This window comes from Bos grunniens, chromosome 17 (assembly GCF_055505025.1).
Source record: "Bos grunniens cultivar Pamir isolate PY7600 chromosome 17, Bosgru_T2T1.0, whole genome shotgun sequence".
NCBI lineage: Eukaryota > Metazoa > Chordata > Mammalia > Artiodactyla > Bovidae > Bos > Bos grunniens.
Window position 1 is genome coordinate 5,963,762 of NC_141181.1, and position 8,171 is coordinate 5,971,932.

Consider the following 8,171-nt stretch of genomic DNA (forward strand, 5'->3'; position numbering starts at 1 on the left):
TTTACATCATTTGAAATGATTGCATAATATTCCACTCCATCAGTGTTCATGATTTATTCAATGAATATCTTGTTTCCAATTTTCTTCTCATTACTGATGTTCTCGTGGCCATCTTAATGCCTAAATATTTGTACATGCCAATATGGAGAAATAACTGAGTTGAACTTCAAGATCAAAGAGCATGCAAAATATGGAGGATTTTGATACAGCTCAGCCACATGGCTGAGCTTTGGAATCTTATCTGTTGGAAAGACTGAGAATTTGAGATACGTGGAAAGATAAGGAGAAAATGAGGCTATTTGAGAAGAATATGGCGAGTATCAACGGTGAGGAAGACTTTAAAACATTCAGATAAAGAAATAGGAGATTTGAAGTTAAGCTTATAAATAAAAATATCTAGAGAAAGGAGGTTCATAGGACACTTCAGAAATCTTATTCATTTCCTCCCCAACTTACGTGGAAAACTAACATTTCAGCACTTATCCACGTTAGCATGCTTGTTCAGTGAATTATTTCTTAGAATAAAACAGATTGCAGGATCATGGGCTCGACAGTTTAAAAAAAAAAGTTCAAAAGTCAGCCTTGTTGATTTCATGTATCATTTCAAATTCCCCCCAACAAAGCAAAGCTGCAGAAGGGTATCTAACCACCTCCAGCCTTACGACCTTTGAAATTAGAGACGTGAAATGAATGTAGTGACATGTCTGACTCCTTTGCGACAAGTCTGATAAGGGTGTTGTCCCAGTTGTCTTAATGTCTGATTGAAATAGAACCTCGGAATAAACATAGCCAGCTGACATTTTCCTTTCAGAACGGTTCACAAACATGATAGGCTTAGGGAAGGATTCTGAGAATGTTTCCAAGGAGGCCATTTCAACCATGACTTGCGGAAATTAATGATAATGATGATCACCCATTGCTTTGGTTGGCCACAGCATCTGCCCTCCATTCTGGATTTGTGTATTGCTTCAAGCTAGGATGACCCCCAATCCAGAGCAAACATAAGGCGCACCCAGAAGAGAAGGAAGGAGAGAATTCAAGGAGACAAGTGGGAGAAGAGAAGGCAAAGAAAACATGATGCAGATGGAGAGAAAGGAAAGAAATTGCTTCATTGCCGTCAGTGGCAGGAGCATGATGATTTGCTAATCCTGATCTTAAGACTTTCTGTGACTTTTTTTTAATGTCAACTTGCGTAGCATTGACCCTTAACATACACATATACAAGCATACAGACAAACACCCACAACTTAAATAGTCACCCAGAAACAAAACCAACAGAGTGGATGCCAGAGTCCTTTGATGAGAGGCTGATCTCTGATGAGCCAAACGTGGGAATACCTTCTGAGAAAGTCCTGTTGTGGCCCCTGGTGTGGCCTTCAAGGCCTTGGTCCAGCACAGCCCAAGGGCAGGATCTTTGGTGTCCAAGCTTTCCAGAACACAAGCCCCTGCTTCTCAACACTGTCACCAGGATGGAGCAATGCTACAGCTGACAGCAGAGACTGGCAGGAGCCTGAGAAAGTACAATAATATTCCAAGTTGCCTTTAGTCTCATTTTTATTTAGGCTAATTTGCATGGCGGGTTTATGCCAAATGAGGATATTTTCCTTTCTCCTTGGAATAGCTTCACATTAAAATATCACTGTTTTCAAAGTGCCCAGATATTACTGGGATGAATAATGAGACAGATGGAAAATAAGAAGGGTGGAGCAAGTTCAGAATGCTGTATACTTGGCGGAATAAATGTGCTTTGCTGATTTCCAGCCTCCACCTACTTTTCTCATCTGAGAGCACTTTCCCCTCCATCCTGTGGAGATACAAGGACCAGAGAGGTTCCTGGGAGTTAGCTACCACTGGAGGCACACCAGACTCTCCAGTCCTCCTCGGCACAGCCTAGACAAAGGGCTGGGCGCTGCCCAGCCCAGCTGAGCATGACGTGTTCTAAGGAGCCAGCCTGCCTGGGGAAAACAGGATGTGGGTCTTCGCAACATGCAGAACTCTACCTGAAGCATCAGCCATCTTCCAGAAAGAGCCCCTAACTCCAGTGCAGTGTGGGTTTTCAGTATATGCAAAGAATGCAAGGAGTTCTTTATCCCTTTCCAAGTAGACCAAAGCAGGAAGCAACCACCAGCTAAATATTCGACTGACCCTGGTTCATAGCTTTGCGTTGCTGGTGACACGGTCATTTTGAGCCTCCTCGCGGCAGCAGCCAGACAGATGGATCCCATGGCTGTCCCCCCAGTTGTAAGTGTGTTTCTGTGTCCCTCCTCTACCCAGACCTAGCCCACCCTCCACGTGAAATGTCAGCAGCTCTTCCAGAAACCTCTCCCATGCAGATGCCTGCTTTCTGTACCAGTTCTCTCGCCGCTAAACAATTTAGAGATTAATAATGAAGCAACAGGATAGAGATTAAAAAGCCATCTGGCGAGCAGTCTCTGACACAGCTTAAAATATCCACAAAAACAAAAAAAGAAGCCAGCTCACAGTGAAAGCAAGGACTTGGGAGTCAGACAGATCCGAATTCAATTTCTCGATCTGCTGCTTCCAAGTTGAGTAGCTGGGGAGTGGTTATTTAACCTCTTCATGCTTTCATTCTGGAAATAATAGTAATATTTGCCTTATAGAAGAGACTTCCCAGGTGTCCCTAGCGGTAAAGAATCTGCCTGCCAATGCAGGAGATGCAAGAGACATCTCTGTCTCTTGATCTCTGGGTGGGGAAGATCCCCTTGGAGAAGGGAATGGCAACACCCTCCAATATTCTTGCCTGGAGAATCCCATGGACAGAGGAGCCTGGTGGGCTGCAGTCCATGTGGTCACAAAGAGTTGGACATGACTGACAGAGCAAAGGAAGGAACCTTATAGGGTTTTTGAATGAGCTGATTATAATTATAAACTGTCTAAGCAAGATAAATGTTAATTATGACAACTACTACCCTTGCAGCTGGCCTGGATCATCCTGGGGGAGAGGTTCACTAACTTCCTGAGTGATGGAGCCAGATTAAAAATGCCCTGGGAGGGGGAGATCCATTCATGTCTGGCTGCTGCAATCAGCAGAAGCCTGTGAAGGGACCGGAAGGCTCACATCCCCGACCCTGAGTCTGCTCTTTGGGATCAGGAGCTCACAGAGCCATGGTTCATTCATTCATTTGCTCACAGAATAGTTATTTAGTCAGTGCCCAGGAAGTGCCTAGTAAGGAGGGAAATACAGAGTCATGAACAAAGCTACCCTCATGGAGCTTACGTTCTAATAGAGAAAATGGGTTAAGGACAATGCCTGGTTGTTTTTACTGATTAGTTTTATCTTCATTCAAAGAGGTCTGTAAGCATCTTGAGGGCAGAGAACAGTTCTTTTTTTAAAACAATTTTTTAATTGAAGTATAGTTGATTTACAGGCTTCCCTGGTGACTCAGAGGGTAAAGAATCTGCCTGCAATGCAGGATATGCGGGTTCCATTCCTGGGTTGGAAGATCCCCTGGAGAAGGGAATGGCTACCCACCCTAGTATTCTTGCCTGGAGAATCTCATGAACAGACTAGCCTGGCTGGCTACAGTCCATGGGGTTGCAGAGTCGGACGTGACTGAGTGACTGAGCACACACAAATAGTTGAGTCACAATGTTGTGTTAGTTTTAGGTGTACAGAAAAGTGATTTAATTTTACATGTTATATGATATGTTATACATAGATGGAGAAGGAAATGGCAATCCACTCCAGCACTCTTGCCTGGAAAATCCCATGGATGGAGGAGCCTGATAGACTACAGTCCATGGGGTCGCAAAGACTGAGCAACTTCACTTCACTATACATAGATATTCTTTTTCAGATCCTTTTCTGTTATAGGCTATTACAAGAAGTTGAATATAGTTCTCTGTGCTATACCATAAATCCTCATTTATCTATTTTATATTTAGTAGTGTGTATCTCGGAGAAGGTAATGGCAACCCACTCCAGTACTCTTGCCTGGAAAATCTCATGGGCGGAAGAGCCTGGTGGGCTGCAGTCCATGGGGTCGCTAAGAGTCGGACACGACTGAGCGACTTCACTTTCACTTTTCACTTTCCTGCATTGGAGAAGGAAATGGCAATCCACTCCAGTGTTCTTACCTGGAGAATCCCAGGGATGGGGGAGCCTGGTGGGCTGCAGTCTATGGGGTAGCACAGAGTCGGACACAACTGAAGTGACTTAGCAGCAGCAGCTGCTGCAGCAGTGTGTATCTGTTAATTTCAAATTCATAATTTATCTCTTCCCCCTTTTCCATTTAGTAATCATAAATTTGTTTTCTATGTCTGTGAGTCTGTTTCTGTTTTGTAAGTAAGTTCATTTATATATATATTTTCAGATTCCACATATAAATGATATTATATGGTATTTGTCTTGCTCTTTCTGACTTCACTTAGTGTGATAATCTCTAGGTTCATCCATGTTGCTGCAAATGGCTTTATTACATTCTTTTTAATGGCTGAGCAGTATTCCATTGTGTATATGTACCACATCTTCTTTATCCATTCCTCTGTTGATAGATATTTAAGTGGCTTCCATATCTTGGCTATTGTCAATGGTGCTGGAGATGAATTCTTATAGTCCAATTGCCCACAACCATCTTCTGAAGAATGAGGTATCACAATAACAGCTGACGTGTACTGGGAGCTCTTCACAGGTGGTTGTCCCAAGTCCTCATGGGTGTCACCTCACAAACTTCATACCACACCACTAGGTGGTGCTTTTATTATCTCCAGAGGCGGTAGTAAAGGCACAGAGAGGTTAACTACATCACGTGGGGTAGTAAGTGGTGGTTTAGCTTTAGAAATACTGTTATGCCCCTGAATTGGGCCCTCTCAAAATCTATGTGTTTGAACAATGAAGTCCTCACCCTGGGGCCCTAGAATGTGACTGCACTTGCAGAAAGGGTCTTTAAATACTCAATTAAGTTAGCTGAGGTCGTTGCTGCTCCTACTAAGTCGCTTCAGTTGTGTCCGACTCTGCGTGACCCCATAGACAGCAGCCCACTAGGCTCCCCCATCCCTGGGATTCTCCAGGCAAGAACACTGGAGTGGGTTGCCATTTCCTTCTCCAATGCAGGAAAGTGAAAAGTGAAAGTGAAGTCACTCAGTCGTGTCCGACTCTTAGCGACCCCATGGACTGCAGCCTACCAGGCTCTTCCGCCCATGGGATTTTCCAGGCAAGAGGACTGGAGTGGGGTGCCATTGCCTTCTCTGTGAGGTCGCTGAGGTCGTTAGGACAAGGCTTAATCCACTATAACTGGTGTCCATCTGAGAAGAGACGTTTGGACACAGAAAGTTACGGAGGGAAGACCGTGTGAAGATGCAGGGAGAGAGTGACTGTTTCGCCATCCAGCTGTGATACTTTGTTATGGCAGCCCTGGCAAGTGAATACAGGGACTTAATGAGTATTGAAAGATCTGAAGACTCTGCTTCACTTATGAGCCTGCCAATCTGGCCTTGCCATTACTGGGGGACAGTTCTGGTCCTCTGAACACCTGGTGTCCGCAGTTCTGAACACATCCTAGTAGACAGAAGTATTCATCTTTATCACACAAGAACTGTGATGCCCTGTCAGACACCAGGCACAATTCATGGAACTAGACTTTTTCATCCACTGATTCATTGACCACTCAACTAATGATATTGATAACTGTTATGGCTCAGGCACTGGTCTGGGAATATAAAGGTGACCAGATAGTTTCAGGGAAGTAGCATATAAAAAATGTAAAATTTATTTAATCAGGTCATCATGCTAATGAAATTAAAATAATCTATATGATAAGAATTAAAAGGATGAAATGGGCTTCCCAGATGGCTCAGTGGTAAAGAATCTTCCTGCCAATGCAGGAGACACAGGAGATGTGGGTTTGATCCCTGAGTTGAGAAGATGCTCTGGAGAACAAAGTGGCTACACACTCCAGTATCCTTGCCTGGAAAATCCCATGGGCGGAGGAGCCTGGTGGGCTACAGTCCCTGGGGTCCCAAAGAGCCAGACACGATTCTAGTGACTGAGCACACAGCACAGTGCAAAGGGAAGAGTTGACAGGGACAGCTGACTTAAGAAGAGGGAGCAGAAAAGGCTCAGGCTGACAAGGTGTGCAGGCGTTAACTAAGCAAAGAGAAGACCTAGGATTCCAGGCAGAGGAAACAGCCAGGGCAACATTTCAATAAAATGGACTCACACACCAGCTCTGCTCCTCAGATGCTTGCAGAATGGAGGAAGGAGAGATGGCAAAGGAGGAAACAAGAAGGGGAGGAGAGGAGACAGAGGAGAAGGGAAGGAGAAAACCAACAGAAATTGAAATCCACAAGCCAGGCAGTGTGCTTGGTGTCTTTATACAGTGCAGCCTGTATTTTCAGCTGTCACAGACACAGCTTCGCAGGGCAAGGGGAGGCAGGAGAGGTGCCCTGTCTGACCCTGGGAGAGCAATCTCCTTCCATTTCATGCCTGGCGTTGACTCCGGCTCTGCAGCTCCATGGACACTGGGGTTTCCCCAGACCACTGTGGCCTGGCACACCTTGGCAAGACCCCTGCAGCTCACTCTCAAAAGCAGGGCATCAGCCCAGCAGCGCTCTTGGAAAGCTTGCTGCACACAACCAATTAGGTCCCTGGACCTTCCCTGCAGCCCAGCTACCGCATTCCATCGCCTTTGCAGCCTCCCTGCAGGATTGTAAACAAAGTCTAGGAGGACTGGTGAAAATAACAGGGGGTCAGGAAACCAGAGGAATGTGATGGGATGTGCTGCAGGATTCACATTCTCAGGCAAAGTCCAAGATAGCAGAAAGAATTTATAGACTGAAACCGAGACCGGGAATATACGCAGAGAGATAAACTGGGCTATTTTAAATTGCTGCCCAAGAAGTGCTTTCATGCTATATATATATACCAAAGAAAAAGAGAAAGAAAAGCAAGGGCTTCAACTCAGATCAAAAATATTTCCACAGACATTTACATGCCACTTTCAAAAGGCCCAGCAGCATGAGGTCAAAGAAATTCCTTTTATTTTCTGCAATTCACCATTGCTCTGAGCTCTGAGTCTTGCCTCCCTCTTTTACTAAAGAACACAAGTAACAGCTAAATGAATTTAGCTAACACAATATCTCTGAAGGACTGGGAGTCTTATCCTCTACCTAGTTCAGCATTCATATTTAAGTGCACATGAGAACTTTGTTTTAAATTTTGATTCTAGGAAAAGCTTTGTTTCCTTTCCAATAAGAAAAACTACACTGGAATGATACAGAGGAGATTAGCATGGCCCCTGCACAAGGCTGACACAAAAATTAATGAAGTGTTCCATATTAAAAAAAAAACAAACTACGGAACTTACTAAGTTCCCCCTTTCACCATGACTACCAGGAAGCTCAGATCATGGTTAAGATTCAACTGTGGCAATTACGTTGGTCCTTATGCTTATAACCCTTCCCTGGTGGCTCAGAGGATAAAGCATCTGCCTGCAATGCAGGAGACCCGGGTTTGATCCCTGGGTTGGGAAGGTCCCCTGGAGAAGGAAATGGCAACCCACTCCAGTGTTATTGCCTGGAGAATCCCATGGACAGAGGAGCCTGGTGGGCTACAGTCCACTGGGTCGCAAAGAGTCGGACACGACTGAGCGACTTCACTTTCTTTCTATGCTTATAATTACCGTTCCCTTGGTTTGGTCCTGATTTTCTATTTCATATTTGTACTTAGGGCTCTGTGCATTTATTTTTCTTGGAATTACTGTGCCTTCTTTGGGAAAAGAGAGTATAAATCTTTAAAATGTAATTCTGTTATACATCTTTGAACTGAATTTCTCAAACTAAGAATTCCTAAATAACTCCTGTCCTTGGTCATTGTTTTGGTAGCCTTAGTCACTCTGATGTGACAAAGAGACATTGTCTTAGCGCCTCTAGCCTCCACAGGAAATAACGTGAAGGCAGAGTGCATTATTTATCTATTGCTACACTTAAAAGAGTTTAGCAGCTTAAAACAACCAACATTTATTATCTCACACAGTTCCTGGGAGTCAGGAACATGGGAGCAGCCAAACTGGGAGACTCTGGACTAGAGGCTCTCTTGAGATTTCAACCAAAATGCTGCCTGGAGCTGCAGCCAGCTGAAGGCTTGACTGAGGCTGGAGGGTCAGTTTTGAGAGAGGTTGTCCTACCCACCCCCAAACCCAATGCCAGCCAGT

At 44.6% G+C, this 8,171-nt stretch overlaps 1 non-coding gene across 1 annotated transcript; it reads left to right on the forward strand.

The window, feature by feature from the left end:
* The first annotated feature begins 7,195 nt into the window (after positions 1–7,195).
* LOC147354964 (U6 spliceosomal RNA) lies at positions 7,196–7,301 on the forward strand. The gene has a single exon (XR_015144947.1). It is a non-coding gene; the product is annotated as a U6 spliceosomal RNA (small nuclear RNA).
* Positions 7,302–8,171: the final 870 nt, after the last annotated feature.